Here is a 24,221-nt window from a genome sequence, read left to right as displayed (position 1 = left end):
TAGCGGAACTGCTGTCGTAAATATTTCGGTAAGAATGGTAAGTGACCTTGACGTAATGCGTTTCGGGCGCCCAGCTGGGAGATAGTCGTCTGACAAAAGAAAGCCATTAGGTGGAGGAGAAAAAGAGACCATTAACCTCGCTATTGGCATTCCTTTGTAGAAAGCATCGCAAATACGACACGCTCATTACTTGGAAAGATACTTACATCTGCACACCTGATTATGACAAGCATCTTTCTACGAGAGTTGAGAGAATTTCTACTATCTTATGAAATGTCACATGACTATTGAATGATATTTTTATGCTTTGCTTTTCATAGTTGCTTATTTCATTTGATATCTGGTTTCCAGCTGTGTTGCAGCATTGGTTTTATGAAATAAAATTAAATTCATTTGCTAATGTGAACACTTTCTGACAACAGATCTATTAAATAATAATTTTATGATCCATGTTCTTCAAAAAAGGAGCACTTGGAAAGGAAAGAACAATAAGAAGGGATTAATAACAGTTACTGCATACATAATTTTCTTTTAAACTACTTGGTAATTTTTTTGGCAGAATAACTTCTTGTGGTGCACCACTTTCATGACATAGATATTAAGATCTGAATAGACATTTACCTTTTCTGCATTGTTGTCTTTAGTGTAATATTTTTTCTGCTTGAGCTTTGTCGTGTTTAGATACAAGTTATTGCATTTGCTGCTGCTGTTTGCCAGGCATAGTGTTACTGAATTTCACTTTGTATTACTCTGTTGAGCCAGTTTTACTACTGATTTATTTTTCTTGTTTGCTGCACAGTGCCTTATATTAGTTGTAATATTGCAATTGCTTTGCTAATTTAGATTTCCTGCTGCTTGCTTTACCAATTTGCATTTTTTGTCATTCCTGTTTGTGTTAATTTGTTGTGTGTTGCTGCATTGCCTCGTCCTTTAGTATATATATCTGACCTCAGTAGATTTAAGTTAGCTTAAGAGGGGTAGACTATATAAGAAACTAACTATGAATAATAGGGAAGAAATGCATTGAGAAGTTGTATGAAAAAGATTTGGGCAAAAATGAGTATTGTACAATGAGAAATATTAATTTAACAGGGTTAAATAGGATTTTTTTTGCAGGAGCAAATATTGAAATAAGAGGAAAAATCTATGGAATGAAGTTTTGGGTTGGACTGCAGTACCAAATGTTACACTGAAAACGTACTCTGTCTTTCCTTTTGCATTATTCCACTATGTTTTTGTGTACCCTTGTGTATTTGTGTTCTTCCTGTCTTTATATGTTTATCTGATAAGAATTATGTTGTAGAATTTTTCTAATACTCAGTTACATTCACTATGATGAGTAATACTGTTATCCACAAATATAAATTGCATTTATAATATGTTATTTACTTTGTAAAGATGTTCAGACATTATTTATTCTGTTTTGTTTTAATGCTCATGTGTGAAGTTGATGTTTAGAAAGTTATTCTGACCTTTTATGTATGTCATAATTCCTGTAACACTGATGTATCTGTTTATTTCTATTCTTTTGTACAGTTTGTACTACTACAAATGTTATCTGTATTGTTATCTTCTTTAATGATGTATTTTGTACCTTTGTAATTGTATTCTTATGTTGTAAATTTATAATTGTATAGACACCAGTTCTTCAAATTAAGTTTCATTTCAGTGCACACATTTCTGTTGGTCATAATATATGCACAGTATGTGAGAAGTTGGGACTGTTAGTGCTTGCATGTGTGTTAATAATTCAGCAAGGGACTGGTTAACAGCATTGCTGGTTCTAAGGACAATTCCAAAAACTTTGTGAGTGCACAAGTGGTGGTTTATGGACTTGCTATATTCTCCACAAGACTTTTCGATGGTGATTGTGCACCTGCACAGTCGTAACAGATGGCTGCTGGCCGTCTCTACAAGGACTACAGTGGGTCTGCATCTTTGATGGCCCACCAATACCATTATTTCTACAATGACTGCACTGGGTCTGCACCTCTGGTGGCCCACCAATACCGTAATCTCTACCAGGACTACAGTGGGTCTACTCTGTGATGACCTACCTACCAATATTCTTCAAAACTTCGACTGACTCTGCGGTGAGTTTCCTCTGTTGTGGCCCATTACCTGTCTGCATGTCAAGAGTCAGCACTGTCTTTCCGTGTGCATTTTCTTTTACTGCTCAGCCATTGAGAAAAACACTGCTATTTTACTATGATGGATGATCAGGACTGTCTTTATGGACTGTGAGAAAATTTTAGCTTTTGACCAACATTGTATCAATAAGTGTGTGCATTTGATATCTTTGTTATTGTAATTAAGAAAAAAATTTTCAAATCTGTATTGCCCACTGCCCAAAACAATTTTTAAACTTTTGTGTGGGGAGCATGGGGGCTATGTAAGTAGGCTGTTTAGGTTTTAAATTGGTAAGGCCACGTAGCGCTCTGTATGAAAAGCACTGACTGTGCTGTGTGCAGTCTGAGGCTGGTCCGCATTGTTGCAATATTCGCCATTGTAGTGTTGGGCAGTTGGCTGTTAAAAGCGCGTAGCGTTGCGCAGTTGGAGGTAAGCCGCCAGCAGTGGTTGATGTGGGGAGAGAGATGGCGGAATTTTGAGAGCGGATGATCTGGACGTTTGCCCATCAGAGACAGTACATTTGTAAGACTGGATGTCATGAACTGCTATATATATTATGACTTCTGAACACTATTAAGGTAAATACATTGTTTGTTCTCCATCAAAATCTTTCATTTGCTAACTATGCCTATCAGTAGTTAGTGCCTTCAGTAGTTTGAATCTTTTATTTAGCTGGCAGTAGTGGCGCTCGCTGTATTGCAGTAGTTCGAGTAACGAAGATTTTTGTGAGGTAAGTGATTTGTGAAAGGTATAGGTTAATGTTAGTCAGGGCCATTCGTTTGTTGAGATTATTGAAAGTCAGATTGCGTTGCGCTAAAAATATTGTGTGTCAGTTTAAACACAGTCATGTATAATTTTTCTAAGGGGACGTTTCAATCTAGATATGCCATAAACATCTTTTGCGACCGATTGCTATAGCCATTACTACTTGATCTGTGTTATTGTTATGTTCGAGGGGTGGTAAATGTCAAAGAACAGTTTAGAGCACCTTACCTGAGTACTAGGAACTTGTTCGTTTGGTGATCCCAAAGGGCTTGACGACACAGGTACAGCCATGGTGATCGTAATACAACCGTGTCTGCAGTTCTCCGTGATTTGTCCGTCGTTGGCAAGCAATCATCACCAGTCGATTCTAGCTGAAACTTCATTGAAACTGACGTAAATGAGAGAACTTATTTTATCTAAAGCTTTTGTAAGGAAAAAACTGGCATAGAGATTAAATAATTTGTACTCTTGTGTCATGTAACGGTTTATCAAACAGGGTGACTAATACTGAAATATATTTTTTTTAAAATTAGTTCCAAACTACGCCGTGTACACACTTTATTTAACATGTAAATGTCACTAAATACACTCCTGGAAATGGAAAAAACAACACATTGACACCGGTGTGTCAGACCCACCATACTTGCTCCGGACACCGTGAGAGGGCTGTACAAGCAATGATCACACGCACGGCACAGCGGACACACCAGGAACCGCGGTGTTGGCCGTCGAATGGCGCTAGCTGCGCAGCATTTGTGCACCGCCGCCGTCAGTGTCAGCCAGTTTGCCGTGGCATACGGAGCTCCATCGCAGTCTTTAACACTGGTAGCATGCCGCGACAGCGTGGACGTGAACCGTATGTGCAGTTGACGGACTTTGAGCGAGGGCGTATAGTGGGCATGCGGGAGGCCGGGTGGACGTACCGCCGAATTGCTCAACACGTGGGGCGTGAGGTCTCCACAGTACATCGATGTTGTCGCCAGTGGTCGGCAGAAGGTGCACGTGCCCGTCGACCTGGGACCGCACCGCAGCGACGCACGGATGCACGCCAAGACCGTAGGATCCTACGCAGTGCCAAACCGTCATCGAACCCATCGTTCTACCATTCCTAGACCGGCAAGGGAACTTGCTGTTCCAACAGGACAATGCACGTCCTCATGTGTCCCGTGCCACCCAACGTGCTCTAGAAGGTGTAAGTCAACTACCCTGGCCAGCAAGATCTCCGGATCTGTCCCCCATTGAGCATGTTTGGGACTGGATGAAGCGTCGTCTCATGCGGTCTGCACGTCCAGCACGAACGCTGGTCCAACTGAGGCGCCAGGTGGAAATGGCATGGCAAGCCGTTCCACAGGACTACATCCAGCATCTCTACGATCGTCTCCATGGGAGAATAGCAGCCTGCATTGCTGCGAAAGGTGGATATACACTGTACTAGTGCCGACATTGTGCATGCTCTGTTGCCTGTGTCTATGTGCCTGTGGTTCTGTCAGTGTGATCATGTGATGTATCTGACCCCAGGAATGTGTCAATAAAGTTTCCCCTTCCTGGGACAATGAATTCACGGTGTTATTATTTCAATTTCCAGGAGTGTATGTTCGTATTTAGGTTACGAAATGTTCGTTACGCCTTTGATCATTGGCGATGATATGGCGCAGACGAATAGATAAATACTGCATGACCCACTGAAGTGACGGAACATCGGCGCTGTCGATGGATGGCTGTCTTGAGCTCAGCAGTGTTTTAGGGATTATTGCTGTACACATTAATATAGCTCCAAGAAATGAGTTGTATGTGTTCAGATCCGGAGAATATGGCGGCCAATCGAGGCCCATGCCGGAGTCCTGTAGGTACCTCACAGCCAGAAAGCGGTCTCCAAAGTGCTCCTCCAGGACATCAAACATTCTCTCGCTTCGATGCGGTCGAGCTCCGTTCTGCATGAACCACATCTTGCCGAAATCAGGGTCACTTTGGTTAACTGAGATGAAATCATCTTTGAAAAGCTTCACGTAACGTTCAGCAGTCACCATGCCATCAAGGAATTTCGCACCGATTATTGCCTGACTGGACATTGCTCACCACACAGTCACCCGTTGAGGGTGAGGAGACTTCTCGATCGCGAAATGCGGATTCTCAGTTCCCCAAATGCACCAATGTTGTTTGTTGACGAACTCTTCAAATGAAAGTGGGCTTCGTCGCTAAACCAGACCAACAAGGTGTATACGAATTCCCATCATGTCCCGCGGCCAACCGTGCAGTTTTAACGTCCTAAAGCAAATCTTTCAAACGTTATGATGAGTTTATGCCATGTAGTTCAATAAGCCTCACGCTGTAGATACCAAACGGCTAACAAAACTTTTATTTGTGGTGGTTATGTGACTGACATAAATGTTGAAAATCTAAAAATTTTGGTGTAATTTGAAAGCTAAATATGATAAAACCTTTATTTTTGTCTAGGTATATACGTACAGTGTGAGTATTTAACAAAGGACACAGTAAAAGACTTAGTTTCAGCTTGCAAGTAAACATTTGTTGAATCAAAAAGGTCTTTAGGTCACACTGCAGTTTTATTCCTGGAATTTTTCTGCTGGCTTCGCCCAAATGGGGGACCATAATTAATTAAGCCCACAAATGCATAATGTTGTTCCAGATATTTCGTTGGCAGCCGACCGAGTGGTTCTAGGAGCTACAGTCTCGAACCACGCGACCGCTACGGTCGCAGGTTCGAATCCTGCCTCGGGCATGGATGTGTGTGGTGTTCTTAGATTAGTTAGGTTTAAGTAGTTCTAAGTTCTAGATGACTGATGATCTCAGAAGTTAAGTCCCATAGTGCTCAGAGCCATTTGAAAGTTTTTTTTTTTTTCGTTGGAAAAATTTGGCTTAGTAGAACAACTTGTGATCGTCTTTCTTGGTTTCTAGTCTTCAGGCGTCTTATGAAACGTCCCCTTTGAAAAATTTATACACGACTGTGCTTAAACTGACGCACAATATTTTTAGCGCAACGCAATCTGACTTTCAATATTCCCTACAAAAGAATGGCCCTGACTAACATTAAACTATACCTTTCACAAATCACTTACCTCACAAAAATCCTCGCTGCTCAAGCTACTGCAATACAGCGAGCGCCACTACTGCCAGCTAAATAAAAGATTCAAACTATGGAAGGCACTAACTACTGATAGGGATAGTTAGCAAATGAAAGATATTAATAGAGAACAAAGAATGTATTTACCTTGATATCATCATATATATAGCAGTTCATGACAAATTACAAAACTCCGTCATCTCTCTCCCCACTTCCACCACTGCTGGCGGCTCACCTCCAACTGCGCAACGCTACGCGCTGTTCACAGCCAGCTGCCTAACACTACAATGGCGAGTATTACAACAATGCAAAACAGCCACAGGCTGCACACAGCACAGCCAGTGATTTTCATACAGAGGTGGCGTTACCAATAAAAAAACCTAAACAGCCTACTTACATAGCCCCTATGCTCCCCACAAAAAATTTTACAAATTTTGTTGGGCACTGGCCAATACATATTTGTTAAAATTTTTCATAATCGTAATTACAATAACAAAGAAATCAAATGCACACACTTATTGATACAATGTTGGTCAAAAGCTAAAATTTTCTCACAGTCCATAAAGACAGTCCTGATTCATCACAGTAAAATTACAGTGTTTTTCTTTTTTTTCAAAGTCTGAACAGTGAAAGAGAATGCACACAGAAGTAGTGGATTTCCATGCAGTCTTGAAGAAGTAGTGTCCTTCCAACGGAAAGACAGTGCTGACTCTTGACATGCTGACAGGTAATGGGACACAACAGAGCAAACCCACAGCGGAGTCAGTGGAAGTTTTGAAGAGTATTGGTGGGTAGGTCATCACAGAGCAGACCCACTGTAGTCCTGGAAGAGATTACGGTATTGGTGGGCCACCAGAGGCGCAGACCCACTGCAGTCCTTGTAGAAATAATGGTATTGGTGAGTCATCAAAGGTGTAGACCCACTGTAGTCCTTGTAGAGATGGCCAGCAGCCATCTGTTGTGACTGTGCAGGTACACAATCACCATTGAAGAGTCTTGCGGATAATATAGCAAGACCATAACCACCACTTGTGCACTCACAAAGTTTTTGGAATTGTCCTTAGAACTAGCAATGCTGTTATCCAGTCCCTTGCTGAATTATTAACACACGTGCAAACACTAACAGTCCCTACTTCTCACATATTGTCCATATACTATGACCAACAGAAACGTGTGCAGTGAGATGTAACTTACAAGTTACTTAATTTGATGAACTGCTGTCAATTACAATTTTATAACATGAGAATACAATTACAAAGATACAAAATACATCATTAAAGAACATAACAATACAGATAACATTTGTAGTAAAACAGGCTTTACAAAAGAATAGAAATAGACATATACGTCAATGTTACAGGAATTATGACATAAGTTCATACATAAAAGATCAGAATAACTTTTGAAACATCAACTTCACACCTAAGCATTAACACAGAACAGAATAAATAATATCTAAGCATATTTACAAGTTAAATAACATATTATTAATACCAATTATATTTGAGGATAACAGTATTCCTCATCATAGTGAATGTAGCTTAGTATTAGAAGAAGAAAAAATTCTATGAAACTACACAGAGACAGGAAGAAAACAAATACACAAGAGTACACAAACACATAGGGGGATAACACAATGGAAAGGACAGGGTTCGTTTTCAGAGTAACTTTTGGTACTGCAGTCCAACCCAAGACTTCATTCCCTAGATCTTTCGTCTTATTTCCACATTTGTTTCCACCAAAAAAAATCCTATTCAAGCATGCTTTCTGTATATATAGGTTCACATATTTCTTACCTCATTATTTATTTTCCATTATCTTACTTCATCATTTATTTCCAAGAAAATCCTACCTATACCTGTCGTCCCTAAACCCTACTTTTTTGGTTCATATCCTCTTTCAAAATACCCTTTTTTTGGCCAAAGTATTTTCTTTAAGCTTCTCAATGCATTTCTTCCAATCCGTCATAGTTAGTTTCTTATATAGTCTACCCCCTCTTAAGCTAACTTAAATCTACTGAGCTCAGATATATATACCAATGGACGAGACAATGCAGCATCACATAAAACAATTAATATAAACAGCAATGAAAAAAAAACGCAGATTTGCGAAGCAAGCAGCATTAAGAAATTAGCAAAGCAATTGTAATATTACAACTAATCTAAGGCAATGTGCAGCAAACAATAAAAATAAATCATTAGTAAAACTGGCTTAACAGAATAATACAAAGTCAAATTCAATAACACTATGCCTGGCAAACAGCAGCAACTTATACCTAAACATGACATAGCTCAAGCAGAAAAAATATTTTAGTAAAAATGGCCATGTATGTCACATCTTAACACTAGAGTGATGCATCACGAGAACTTACACTAGCAGATAAGTTACCAAATCGTAAAGAAATTATTTATGCAATTCCTGTGAAGGGAAATGTCTATTTATGTGCCCTCGTTTTCTTGGAAGTAGATCACAAAACTATTATTTACTGGATCTGTAGACAGAAAATATTTATATTAGTACATCTATAAAATTTTATTTTTACCAATGCTGCAGTGCAGCTAGAAACTAGATATTAAACAAAATGGGCAAAGCAAGGCGTGAAACGTCATTCACTAGCCATATTGCATTTCTCTCAATTAGCCCGACAATAGCTGTGAAATGTTTCTCATCGTTTTCAAGTTCGACCGTGTCGTTTTTGCGATGCTTTCTACAAAGGAACGTCAATAGCGAGGATAATGGCCTCCCCTTTTTTTTTCTACCTGTGCCGCTGGAAGGCTAATGGCTTTTTTTCGGGCGGCTGTCGCCCTGGTGGGTGCCCGCGACGCATTACGTGCAGGTGGTCACTTAACTTTCGTACGGAAATATTTACGACAGCAGTTTGCGCTACAGTGGCAGTCTCATATAAAAATATTTCACAGGTCAAGAATTAGCGTTGCAAATCTGTAGAAACAAAATCCTATAAATGTAAGTGTCCAAAAAAAAATATTCGTCAGCATTGTGATACATTCACGCATATACACACATTTCATTTCATAACTCTTAAAGTACGATTCTTGGTTTCCAACATACGTCTTCACAAGGCAGAGTTCCTAACCGCTACTCATTACTCCTTACCTTATTACACATATATATATTCGTCGACGCTTCTTTAATATTTCATCATATGAAACACGTAGCATAATCAAATTCCTCATATAGCATCAGCTTCTTGACCATAAACATACCTCAGCAGCATAATACACATCGTCGTCGTAAAAATAACATCATAACACCTCAGTCAACTCTCAAAATCGTGGTAGCTTCCTCCAATAGTTTCAAAACCTAAAAAAAATTCTCTGCTCATGTCAAAAGTGTCATCCGCCTCAAACGCACTTCAAAAATCATGATCCCATACCAAATACATCATTCAAAGCCCTCATAGTATCACAATGGTTCCGAAAAAAATATGAACATTTCACGAAGTACAGACAAAATACAATTTCGTAAGTGTGAAGTTATCCATCTGTGTAATTACGTAAACATGTGTCACTGATGCAGTAAAAAAAATGTTTATCTCTCAGTTAAATGATCAAGATAGCTGTGTAATTTGTGTTAGAGAAATATGGTACCGATGTTTAAAGTTGTATAAGCAAATACCATATTAGCTAGGGTTCCTTGTGGTTGCCACACACATGGTACACAAAGTAAGCGTGTACCCCTCTGAGGATTAATGTAATTATACCCTCAGGTGTTACAGATTATTGCAACAGAATGAAATGTATCACGGAAAAACTTCGTATCATTGTACTTCAAATATCTTTAAAAATAAATGTTTTGAGTACCAAATTAATCACTCAAATGCGTGTCCTGTAGCGCTAAATGTGCGCCTTGCTGTAAGATAATTCTGTGGAAGTGTAGTAATTATCGTCCTCCGAAAGCTAAGTTCTGCAGAAGTCAATGTACTTACCTCATGATAAACAAAAGTGAAATGCTTTGCGTATAGATATCTTAGTTATTACGCTTATTGTTGTGATGAAGAAAGTACTGTGCTGTGACGTATTGTTGTGCCACGGAAAAGGCTGTCTCATTGTAGCTATACCACAAAAGTTAAATACTAAAACATGTTTTACTTTCCAGAAGAATTCAGAAAACTTGTGCAGATATAAAACAGATACACCGCAAAAGCAACATTGTAAATTGTCACTCATTAGTAGCGTCGTGATAAAATCGTGTAGCTGTCACATAAACTAACCTCTGTGTCATCTGGTATCTCTCAGAAAGCACTTTAATTTCAGAATGTATTTTCAAATAAACCAAAATGTTGCATTAAAATCTCATTAACAGTACTGGTAAATGTTCTAAGTATGTGAGCCTTATAGTCGTTACGTAATCGTGCAACAAACAAGCAAGAATGCACACACACAATAACACTGTGTCGTCTGTTCACTATAACAATGCATTCGCAATTTCTGTTGAAATAAGTTCTCTTGGTTCTCGACTGAATATTTAACTTCAAACAGTGTTGCATGTTAACAGTTTCTAATTCTTACAAAGCATACTAGTAATGTGAAGTGAAAAGTTTTATGGCAAAGACAAAGTTAAAAAGCAGATTATCTTTCAATGAACGGTTTTACATGTGAAATGTAGCGTAAACCTTTACTCTTGCTAATACGCAGAGTTTCAACTTGAACGTAATTATCATGCGGTATACGTCGGTAAAGAATGCTAAAATTATTCTCAAGGCTAGCGTCTTGTGTTATTTTTCTCGGAGCCAGCGGGCGCACGCGGCTGCCTGCTGTGCGAGTCATTGTCTGTCTCTTTGTTGGCGCGCGTCGTTACTGGGATTTGGAGACCTAACTTCTACAAATTCACGTTGTCGAAAATGCCCTGCTCTGTTTGAATTCCGCCAGTTCTGATGAAATTCAGGTCTGTCGTTATGATTATCTCGTCTGTCGTCATGTCGGTAGATTTCATAATTTCTTTCTTGTCGGTCATGTGGTGGAGAATTTCTTCCTGAATCGTAACTGCGCGCTGAACTGTTGCGTCTGAAGTTAATCTGTCTCCATTGATAATAATTGTTTTGGTTCCCATAATGTCTGTTTCTCTCATTGTCTCTGTGATAGTCATTACTATGGAAATGCGATCTTTCTCTGTAATTATTTTTACTCTGCCAACGGTTGTCATACGGGTGGTGTCTGTTTTGGTCACGATTTGCGTTGTAAGAATAGCCTTGTCGTGTCCAGTTATTATTTCTTTCATCGCGGAATTCCGACGGATGTGACCTGTAGTGATTGTTTTCCTGTTTTCGTATCCCGCGACTGTCTGTGTCGATTTCTAGTTCTTGTAACAGTCCCTGAAAAGCTTCAATTTCGTCTTTGCAACGTCCTGCCAAAATAATATGTCGTAAATGTTCAGGCAATTTCATTAAGCAAATGCGGATGAGTTCCGAGAGGCTGTATGGGTTTGAAAGATACTGATTCTTGTGTAACATGCCTTCAAAATATTTCATAATACTGGAAAATTCAGATTGTTCGAAACGTTTCATCATTATGATGCTATGTTTTACTCGGTCTTGTGTGGCTTGAGACCAATATGCTGAGAGGAAGGCATGATAAAAATCTCCTTCACTGTGACAATCGTGAATGACCGATCGCATTCTTACAGCTGGTTCATTCTCTAAGTAGCCACACATAAATTCTAATCTGTGCTCTAACGACCAGTTGGGAGGAAAACAATGAGAGAATTGATGGAGCCATGCTTGTGGATGAATGTCATTACCAGAATTCTTAAATGTTTTGAATTTACGTGTAGTAATGAACAGCTTATAGTCAAAATCATCGTGTCGGCGAGTCGCATATCGGTCATTGTTACGTTGTTTCTGTGATTCCATCTCAAAATTCGGTGTGCCTTGCCAATTTCTTTCATAATTTCCGAAATGCGCTGTGTTATTATTTTGTGGCTGTTCCGCATTTCTATGTCCCTCTTCCCGTATTGGGGCGCGAGTGTCCTCTGAAATACGTAATTCTTGTATTACTTGTGTCAGCTGATCTTGTACTTCCCGGATTTCTCTTTGGTGTTGCGTATTTATTTGATTCTGATTTTGTTTGAATTTCCTAATTTGTTCGCACTCTTCTGTGTCATTAAAGACTACCGGTTTTGTGTCATTCAGATTATCATCTACCTTCGTAGATAAGTTAGTGAACTGATCCGAAAGTTCGGCTACTTTCTCCGATAGTGAACACATTTCCTCAGTGTGTTTTTCTGAACCAAGTTTCAGAGTGTCCATTTGTGTTGAAATCGAATCTACTGTGTCCTTTAAGTTTTCTTGAGTTTTTGCAAGTTGCGTAACCGAATCGGTAGATGCAACTGAGTCAATTTTAGCCCACAAGGTCTCATGATTTTCATGAACAATGGTTTGCAGTTCTTTTATGGCTGCTTCGTGATTCTGTAATGCATTTTCATGCCGCGAAAAAATAGGTTGAAAATGCTCACAAATTTGTGTTTTTACGTCATTACAGACTTTTTGACATTTCGATTCGATGTTATGTAACTCAGTAGTTAAATCTTCACGTGTTTGTTCAAGCGTGGTGTGAAGATTTTGTTCCATTGCGTCTAACTGTTGCTGTGTTTGTCTCTGGTGTTGTTCCATTGTGTCTAACTTTTGAAGATTTTGTCCCATTTGTTTCTGATTTTGTTCAAGCGTTGTGCCTAACTTTTGAAGATTTTGTCCCATTGCGTCTAACTGTTGCTGTGTTTGACTCTGATTTTGTTTCATTTGTCTCTGATTTTGTTCCATTTGTTGCATTAATTGCAATAATAATGTATTAGTGTCTGGAATCTGTTTCTCTATGATTTTTGGCAGTGCATTTTCACCGGCAACATTCACATTTTGACAAGCAGAAAATGTGTCTTGACTCATTTGAGAAAACGGTGATGACCCAGAACCTGAATCTACAGTATTTGCGAAATTGTGTCCTGTCATTTCGGATTCCTGAGGCGAGGTGTTGCCGACTGACCGATCGATAATGCTTCCCTGCTCACTAATTGTTTCACTGTCCACGCCATTGTTTGCCGCCCGCTCCATTTCCCTATGCACAATTACCAAATTATTACTTTGAACATCAGTTAATTCATTACTCGGTGGCGCTGACACACTGCTTTCGTTTTCACTGTCATTTTGCAGTTTACTTTGGAGCCTAGTATTACGTTTTTCACACGCCATTATTGTCACAGTATTTCACACGACAACACAGAAAAACACAATTTGAAGAGCAAAAATAAGAGAACACATTAACACAACACTGAAAATAATACCTAGTTAATTGTAGCTGCGAAATACTTGGTGCCAATCTACATGCATGCCACAACTGTTTTACTTTACAACAATGAAAGACTGCAACTACAAAGGAGATTCTCTCTACAATTACGCGCTATCAATAAACAAAATCTACACTAATTACACAAACTACTAGAAAAAATCAGAAGATTCCAGTGAGGTATCCTGGCAGGGTCGCCATATGAAACGTCCCCTTTGAAAAATTTATACACGACTGTGCTTAAACTGACGCACAATATTTTTAGCGCAACGCAATCTGACTTTCAATATTCCCTACAAAAGAATGGCCCTGACTAACATTAAACTATACCTTTCACAAATCACTTACCTCACAAAAATCTTCGCTGCTCAAGCTACTGCAATACAGCGAGCGCCACTACTGCCAGCTAAATAAAAGATTCAAACTATGGAAGGCACTAACTACTGATAGGGATAGTTAGCAAATGAAAGATATTAATAGAGAACAAAGAATGTATTTACCTTGATATCATCATATATATAGCAGTTCATGACAAATTACAAAACTCCGCCATCTCTCTCCCCACATCCACCACTGCTGGCGGCTCACCTCCAACTGCGCAACGCTACGCGCTGTTCACAGCCAGCTGCCTAACACTACAATGGCGAGTATTACAACAATGCAAAACAGCCACAGGCTGCACACAGCACAGCCAGTGATTTTCATACCGAGGTGGCGTTACCAATAAAAAAACCTAAACAGCCTACTTACAGTCTGACTGGTTTGATGCTGCCCGCCACGAATAGCTCTCCTACGCCAACCTCTTCATCTCAAAGTAGCACTTGTAATCTACATCCTCAATTATTTTCGGTATGTATTCCAATCTCTGGCTTCCTCAAAAGTTTTTATCCGCTATAGCTCCCTCTAATACCATGGAACGTATTCCCTGGTATCTTAACACACGCCCTATTACCCTGTCCCTTCTTCTTGTCAGTGTTTTCCACATATTCCTTTCCTCACTGATTCTGCAGAGAACCTCCTCATTCCTTAGCATATCAGCCCACCTAATTTTCAACTTTCTTCTGTAGCACCAAATCCTTCGCTTCTCTTCTGTCCAGGTTTCCCCACAGTACATGTTTCACTACTATAAAATGCTATGCCCTAAACATACAGGTCTCTGTCGGATACTGGTAGAATTCTGCTGGCCACGAACGCTCTTTTTGCCATTGCTGTAGTCTGTGTGCTCCATCTGCTTGCTCCGTCCATCACGGGTTGTTTTGCTGTCAAGCTAGCAGAGTTTCGTAACTTCGTCTACTTCGTTCTGATCAATTCTGAGCAAGTTTTTTGCTGTTCTCATTTCTGCTACTTCTCACTGTTTTTGTCTTTCTTCGATTTACTCTCAGTCCTTATTCTGTACTCATTAGATTGTTCATTCCATTCAGCATATCGTGCAGTTCTCCCTCACTTTCACTGACGATAGCAATGTCGACAGCTAATCTTATCTTTGACATCTTTTCATCAGGAATTTTAATTTCAGTCTTGAACCTTTCTTTTATTCCCGTCATTACTTAGACGTACAGATTGAACAGTAGCACTTCTTTCTTGGTCTTCCATTGTTATTATTTCCTCTTGGTTCTTGAACATATTGTATCTTAAACGTCTTTCCCTATAGTTTTCACGTATTTCTCTCAAAATTTCGTACATCTTGCACCACACTGTCTAACGCTTTTCCCAGGTCGACAAATCCTACGATCGTATCTTAATTTTCCTTTAGTCTTGCTTCCATTATCAACCTCAACGTCAGAATAGTCTCTCTGATGGCTTTATCTTTCCTAAGTTTAAGATGACCGTCCTAAAGTTTGCACTCTTCTGTGTATTTTTCTTGTCAGCAACTTGGTGGCACGATCTGTACAGCTGAGGGCGTGGTAAATCTCGCACTTGTTGGTTCTTGCAATCTTGAGGACTGTGCGGATGATGTTTTCCGAAAGCCTAATGTTACATTGCCAGGGTCAAACATACTACGCACCGACGTGAATGAGTGTTCTGTTACCACTTCCCCTAATGATTTTATAGACATTCTGATGGAGTGTTATCTATACCTTTTGCCTTATTTGATCTTCAGTCGTCCAAACCCCTTTTAAAGTCTGACTACTGAATTCCCTATATCTTCCCTGTTGACCCTTGTTTCTTTTCCTACTACGTCATCAGGTAAATCCTCCACCTCATGGAGGTATTTAAATGTACTCTTTCCTTCGCATTTAACAGTGGAATTCCTCTTTCACTCATAATGTTACAGCCTTTGCTTTTAGTTTCACCGAAGGTTGTTTTGAATATTTTTTATGCTAAATCAGTCCTCCAGACAGTCATCTGTTTTTCGATTTGTTCACATCTTTTCACGCACCAACGTCGTTGCCCCGCAATTCCTGTTTATCGACCAACTCCTGAACACGTGGTTCCTTCGTAGTTACTTTCCTCGTCCTACGATTTTCTTTTCAACTTCTATGCTGCCTTTTTTAAATATGTTCATGCCTCTTCAACTGAAGTACTTACTGAGCTGTTCTTTACCGCAGAATCTCTAGCCTCAGAGAGCATTAAATGTATTTCTTAACTTTCCTCGTCCTACGATTTTCTTTTCAACTTCTATGCTGCCTTTTTTAAATATGTTCATGCCTCTTCAACTGAAGTACTTCCTGAGCTGTTCTTTACCGCAGAATCTCTATCCTCAGAGAGCATTATGCTGCCCTTTTTTTAATATGTTCATGCCTCTTCAACTGAAGTACTTACTGAGCTGTTCTTTACCGCAGAATCTCTAGCCTCAGAGAGCATTAAATGTATTTCTTAATTGCTAATTACCTCCATATCTCAGTTCTTTGCTTGCAGCTTTAAATGTAAAGAAGGAAGGGGATTCAACTGCGAGTAGAGTGGCTACCAGCAGCCGTCCTATATAGTGGCGGCAGAAGACACTCGTAAGCCAGAGCCACTGGAGGCGTGGGACACCAGCCGTACATCATTGGGTCCACCAGATCCCGCATGACTGCTACTCTCGCGATTCCACTGCCAACTTTGAGACCCTTGGAGTGGTATCGCACCACATTTCTCCCGTCTTCATGTAGTGCAGATAAGCGAATGACAATTTGCGTATGGCCAGATGCAAGTGGCAATCATGAGACGGAAGCCGAAACTGTGGCCGGTACAGAGCTCCCACCCACACCCCAGCATTAGCCCTAAGCCCGCCCAGGAACACCAGCCGTAAAACCGGGCGACACGTGACATCATGCGATTGGGCACTGTCGGTGCAAAGCAAAATGACACCTTGGCGAACTTCAAGAGAATGCCAATGGACTAAACAACGGCGAACCACAGAGCTACGAATCTGTCTGGCTGAACGCAGCCAACCATTGCGGATGCAGTGCAACAAAATCTGAAAATCAGAATCAGCTGCAGTGGCATGGGCTGTTTTCCGACGATTAAGCGGAAAGCTATGCAACGGATTTTTGTCTTGTGCATCAATGTAGCAACAAGAATCAAAGGACTCATCGAATGTTGAATCTGGGTCAACAGGGAGGAGAGAAAGACCATCTGCATTGGTATGCTTAGAAGTGGCCCATTACACAATCTCATAGTGGCAATTCGACGAAAGAATAGGCCACCGTGTAGCTTCTGTGCCGTGTGAGTTGGGACTGACTTAGAAAGATGAACTAAAGATTGTGGAGGTTAATGGACTGTCACCAAGTAAAATTTTCTGCCAGAAAGATACTGATTGATATTCAGCTTTGAAGCACAGGTAATGGGCGTTTCAACAGAACCAAATTTATGCGACAAAACGGGATCGATGCCGTAAGAGGAATCATCCATAGCCTAGGCGACAGATTTGGCTGGATCAAAATGAACAAGGAATCGATCACAAGCGAAGCAACTTCTGGAAAGTAGACTGACACTCTTGCGACCAAATAAAAGGAACATTCTTCCTGCACAAGCGATGCTAGGGAGGCGTGATTTGGGAGGCATTAGCAATAAAACAGATGTAATACGTGAGCTTCATAACACAGACTGCAATTCTCGCACATTGCGTAGTGTGTAAGGTCATGGATAGCAAGCAAATGTGATTGCAATGGATGAATATCCTGTCCATTAATGACATGCTCACAACCGGAGTCTGCAGGAGGGCTTCTGTAGAATAACAAGAAAGGACGCTCATTGATTGGCAGTAATGGCTGCTATGATTTCACTGTTTTGCAAAGCAGTAAGTTTCTGAGCCATCTGGTCGCGAAGAGCATGTAGAGCAGGATGAGCTCTAAAAAACATGGCTGTGCATGTCCTTCATTCTGACACGGCTAACAAAGTTATTGCCCTCGGCTACACCCACAGAAAACAAATCCGGAAATCCTGCACATCCTGTCCCAAGGATCAAAGGAAGAAACAGAAAGCACGTTGTCCTGAAAGCTTAACCCAAACAAAAAAAAGCGTCATGATCAAAAGTATTAACGCCGTTTCGGGAGGAAAGCAGTGTAAATATGTCTTCCTTCAATTTCAGAAAGTTTCAGGAATGCTACAAGTGCCTAAGACAGGACTGTCTTCGCCGTTACACGCCATCGGCGTATGGCGCGATGTGCACAACTTAGGTTTTCCAAGAAATTGGTACATGCCGTGGTTAGCGAAGTCACTCAAGCTCCAGTGTCAAGTTGCAAACGGACTGAATGTCCAGCAGCAGTCAGAGACACAAAAATTTTGCTGTTTTCACGTGGCAAACCAGATGAGTTGGGAGTCTTTCCTGAACGGATATTACATTGTTGTTTTTCATTAACGACACTGTGGGGCTTCAAAAACACACTAAACACTGTTTGTGACATAGATTTGCTTGAAGGAGTACCAGAAGGGGAGGCCTTGCGCTTCTGTAAGAGCACAGACTGTACATGTCCCTGCTTGCCACAAAAGCAAGTCACTTCACGCGAAGGCAGTATTACGGTGAGGGCACAGCTTCATACCTTCTGGCAGATCTGACACCTTTTTATGTGAACGCTGTGGCTGTGAGGTCTGTTTGTCGTATCTATCCACAGAACAAACAGGCGCAACCTCAAACTGTCACTGCGCTTTCTCAGGACTCTTAATAATGTAGAATCTACAGAACCTGTCGCGAAGAAGGGTCCGGGTATTTCAGAATCTGTTACCTAATTCGATAGCACATTGTGTGAGATGGCATCACGAATCCAGGATGTATACATTTTTGAAGTTGATGATCTCAGATAATATTTTTCTGTGATTGAGTCTTATGATCAAAAAGTTAGGCGAAAAAAGCCGTAAAATACTTAGAAGATATATTTTTACTGAAATAGCAATAATGTTCAATTGATGCTGAATGTGAAAAGTCTGAAGTAGAAAAACAAAGATCAGAAATGAGAACACCGTGGAGAATAAACAAAAACAGCCAATCAGGAAGCCTTTAACTAATCTTCTTGGAAGTGACGATGCAGAGAAGAAATTTTAGAAATGCTTGTACACTGTTACTTGTAACTCTGTGCATAAAAACTAGATCAATCCACTTTCATAAAATATGCACTTCTAATCATACGAAGTAAAAGCACACAAATTACTGTTCGAAATATTATAATATTAATTTTTTCTTAACGAGTGCTGACGAAGAAAATAATATTCATGGATAGCCTCTTGTGAAATGAAACTACATAAACTGTAATATTACATCTGGTCCTCCTTGAATTCCCAAGGCCAGTGCTCAAATTTGTCAGCGACTAAGTTAATAGACTGGGGTTTTTCACTTTTCTTTTGTGAATATTTAACGAGCACAACTTACCTACCTGCCTCATTTTGACTGTTCTAGACTACTTACGGATCATTCAATTGTGCACATAGTTGCAGACAAAGCTAGAGCAGTCAACAGATCCTATTTTATAAAAGCGAAAATCTCCGTATGGTTATTAATAGTATCAGCTACTGACATATCTGTAGGTACCTGTGCGCTTATTGACCAAATGTCGTACCTCTGTTGCTTCAGAAAAGAAGTTATTAGTACCTGCTTTGGCTCAGGTTAAACTTAGCTTTGCCGCGTAGGAAACCATGAAGAACATATGCGACACCGTAATAAATTTCTTGCCAGTAGTAACGATAAACCATTCAGTGCACATACAGATATGTGCACAAAATTGCAGAGTGAACCTAATCAATACTGTGATCTGAGAAAATCCGTAGCACACAGCTTACAATATTGGTAGTCATAGTCTTCGTAACCCGAAACCAAATCTAGAATATTGGATGAAGTGTATAGGAAATGGCCGATTTCACAAAAGAAACAAGTCTATTGGAGAGCTGTCCAGAGAGCGTAAAGTTCACTATTTCGCAGCACGTCATTCTCCCCAAACGTCCGAATTACCTAGAAATGGGTTCAGCTGACGAATTGACGCGAATTGTTTACCATATAACACATCATGGTTCAAATGGTTCAAATGGCTCTGAGCACTATGGGACTTAACATCTGTGGTCATCAGTCCCCTAGAACTTAGAACTACTTAAACCTAACTAACCTAGGGACATCACACACATCCATGCCCGAGGCAGGATTCGAACCTGCGACCGTAGCGGTCACGCGGTTCCAGACTGAAGCGCCTAGATCCGCACTGTCACACCGGCCGGCTAACACATCATTCTCTGACTTCTATCTGGCTATGCCAGCCCTGAAAAATCTAAATGATCGCTGTTTCCAGCTTTGCCTGTTAAAGTCCACTGGAACTGGATTAGGTTCCTCTCGAGGTTGAATGTCTGGTCGTAGCAGAAGAGATCCTTTGTTGTTAAATAAGCGTAATACACTAAACTGGTTCACCAAATTCCATCAACATAAAAGAGCGTAACGCACTCTTGTACACTTTCAAGACAGTGATGATGAGATCCTGATGGAAAATAAATAAATGAATAAAACCTGCTGTGAACGCGATATTAAAGCTGCGTTAACAGTAAGACTGTTGATATTTTAAAAAATATCGGTAATCCGTTATATCGATATTTATAAAAGTATTATTATCGGCCATCTATATATCGATAAAAATTGTCTATACTTCATATGTAGACGGAAATAATATCGGCGTACCAGCCAAAAAAATAATATCGGCTGCACATACTGGCAGTTTTAGAATTGTACATTTAAGTATTGATTTATTATTAGATATTCTGTACATCAACAAACTATCAGCTTGCTCATTCCCCTCGGAGCAAGAATCGAAAGGAAAACGATGCACATTCACGCTTGGCGGTAACCGCTTTGCCAACATCGGTAACTGCAGGTAAGAGGCACAATCGAAGGTGTCCGATGGGTCCATCGTTCGGTTGCGTCACATATCGTATTTGCCTGGAGCACTTCATGTCGACTTCCCTGTGGTTTTTTTTTTTTTCTGCAAACGCTCGCTACTTAGTAGCTGTAGTGTCAAAATTGCGTGGTAAACTTAAAAGCTGCAATTTCTTTCGGTAGCGCCGAGCGCCAAGTAGATCAGCATATCCCCTTACACATTTCCACCCACCGCAAAGACCAATCTTGACAAGTTTCAGCAACTGTTTTTGAATAATGCCTATGTGAATAAACAGCACACTAGTTGAGTTAAAATTGTTTTTTAACATAACTGGTGTGCTTATTCTTCCCATCGGATATCCTATTATTCCATTCACCGCCCGTCCCCAAAACGGCGCACTTATCATTATGGAGCGGAGAACGACACACAAACTAATGAAGCCTGCGCTCTATGGCTGGTGTTACACTTTTTAAAGAGAAGATGGTAATTATTTCTATAGTATTGTCTCAATGCGATCGGTGTCATAGTGCTACAACTAACTAAAAGAAAGGTTTCGCGGAATCGCGGGAGATCACTTCTAAAAGTGTAAATTAAAACTCTGTATCCAGGTTCCGAGAGGGGGGAGGGGCACTGCCCTCTCCCCTCTCAGGGGACGCCTGTATCTATAACACTAATTCATAAAGGTGAAACATCGTTAGGAAAAATCTCGAGAAGTTCTTACCCTTTTATGCCAAATTTTTAACGAAACGCTTAATAAACATTCGACGGACATTATATACATACATATATTGAACTGCAAAATACAGGTTTAGTTTTGAAGGCGACTGCGATGAAAAAAATGCTGTGATGTGTTGCGAAAATGTGCGGTTTCATTTTCTTTCTAGCAATCTGTTTTAACTACGATAGCATGTCAGTTACACCATTCGACAAGTTGTGTATCGCATGCTCGCACATACTGTTTCTCCGAATATATGATTTTAAACAAAAAATGTATACACAGCACTGTGCTGTCGGTTTTAACAAACAATCTGTATACTACGGTTCAAGTGGTTCAAATGGCTTTGAGCACTATGGAACTTAACACCTGAGGTCATCAATCCACTAGAACTTAGAACTACTTAAACCTCACTAACCTAAGCACATCACACACATCCATGCCCGAGGCAGGATTCGAAACTGCGATCGTAGCGGTCACGCGGTTCCAGACTGAAGCGCCTAGAACTGCTCGGCCTCACCGGTCGGCTATTATGAAAGTTGTGTTTATTACTTACCAGCGTTTGATTAGAGTACTTACACACAATGTGAATCGTCCTAAATTTTATAATGATTCCCATTCACAGATTAAAACTACGGGAAGGATTCCCAAAGATCAATAGCTGGAGATACCTCTCTCATACAACGTATAATAATGATCGCAATCGATTTATCCACTCAGTTAAGTTGTCGTTGCAGTCACGTTAAAGAAGGCTTATGGTCAGGGATTCTAATACGTTGCAACTGATTTACGATCAGAGTGTTTTACGCATACCAAAAATGTGTGTTCTGAATCTTTCCAATGCACTGTGTACAAAAAATTAAAAATTACTCTAAAATCAATAAAAATCAAAAACGAAACAGTGGAGTCTTCTCATTCAGATTCAATATGATTTATTATAATTTCGAATGCCATACTTTCAAAGTGGGCGAAGTCGTTACGAAGAGTCGATTTTTGCGTTCTGACGCAGTTGCCAGAGATATCCCAAATTAGAACATATATCCAATCCCCACATATATTTGGATCGCTTATTCGTGAAAGGGCAGAAGTCAGTTTTTGGTGAAAATCAGTTATTGATGGAAACCGTTTCTTTGACTATAGACGCATATTCCCGTACTGATAGAACGTATGTCTCATGCTTACAATGGTACGAAGAGGCCTGGTATTTTTTTTCTGTTATTCAACTAACATTTTAGGTCAGCTGACTTAAAATGTCACTACAGATATATACAAAAAAGTTCATTTTTCACGTAATGAATGGAGACCACAGGCCGGAAGTGTGCAAAAATGCGTTTTTTTTAACTGTACGATGTAATTTAAAAAGAGGGTGAGGAGATTACAGACCACAGACTTTATTAATGGTGAGAAAATCGCCAACGGACAGACCAGGTTAACAAAAACAGCACAATCCGAACTGAAGTTGTGGAACAAATAAAAGAGCACATACGTCCGTTTCCCGCAAGTTGCAAACACTATGATTCAAAGAAAATTAAATGCATTCAGTTCTGGTTATTAAAAAGATCTATTGTCTTTTCAAGGAAATGTTTCCAGATTCACAGGTGAAGTAGTCGGTCTATTACAAGATGTTCAAGTAGATTCTTGCGGTGTTTATGAATAGCTAAACGACAATGCAAAACATTTGTCAGCTGCTGAATTATCAGTAAATGAAAGAAAAGTTGAAAAGTCTTACAGCTGTGTATGCGAAATAAAAAAAAAATGCGTAGAAACGATAACAGAACTATGGCTCTCACGTTTTATTACATACAGAACTTATTCCTGCCGTGCATTCCTGTTCAAGAGTTACATTATTACAAGCAGATTTCTGTTTTCCCGTGTGTTGTACATAATCTCAGCACTGGAAGTCCGGATTTCTTTTTGTAGCGTAGAGGCCAAAAGAAGAAAGGTCGAAATAAGTTTCATGCAAAATGGTGAAAATGGCTCTAAGCACTATGGGACTTAACATCTGAGGTCATTAGTCCCCTAGACGTAGAACTACGTAAACCTAACTAACCTAAGGACATCACACACATTCATGCCCGAGGCAGGATTCGAAAATGCGACCATAGCAGCCGCGTGGTTCCGGACTGAAGCGCCTAGAACCGCTCGACCACAGCGAAGTTTCATGCAGTTTGAGTACAAGTAATAAGTTATTAAAAGCATAGTTACCGCTTCACAACACGTACAGGGTTTAAGGAAGCAACTTTGTACAAAGGCACAAGTTTCGTATGAATATCTCATGTGCAGTGCCAATTGATTGGTCAAATGGCTCTGAGCACTATGGGGCTCAACATCTGAAGTCATCAGTCCCCTAGAACTTAGAACTACTTAAACATAACTAACCTAAGGACATCACACACATCCATGCCCGAGGCAGGATTCGAACCTGCGACCGTAGCAGTCACGCGGTTCCGGACTGAAGTGCCTAGAACCGCACGGCCACCGCAGCCGGCAGTGGCAATTGAAAGAGCATAATTATGATGATGAAAAACTGCCAATTAATCATGATAAAATTAAGGATTTATATAAAACCATGACACACATACCAGACGAACATCAAGACTTTTACAGATCTCTCCTCTGGTGGCCCACAAAAAGTTGTTCAGTGTAATTATGTTTTATAAGTTACTGGAATTCTATATGTTAATAAAGGAATTAAAATCTGTGTCACGGCCGTGGCACACATTTTAATTCATTTCTTCACCTTCCATCATTATCATAGATGAAGATGAGGCTCAAATGTTTCTTAAATATAAGATCTATACATTACTGGAATTCGTTGAGTGAAATTATGTATAGCTTATTCCATTCGTTTATTCTAAAAGAAATGAAAATAAAGCATTTGTAGTGGGTATCTAATATCATTCAATATTTTCCTACAACATGTGCTTTTATTGATGTGAATGCGTAGGTCAAAAAAATTTCAA

The sequence above is a fragment of the Schistocerca nitens genome, chromosome 4 (assembly GCF_023898315.1).
Source record: "Schistocerca nitens isolate TAMUIC-IGC-003100 chromosome 4, iqSchNite1.1, whole genome shotgun sequence".
Classification (NCBI taxonomy): domain Eukaryota; kingdom Metazoa; phylum Arthropoda; class Insecta; order Orthoptera; family Acrididae; genus Schistocerca; species Schistocerca nitens.
Note: the sequence above shows the minus strand (reverse complement) of the source record.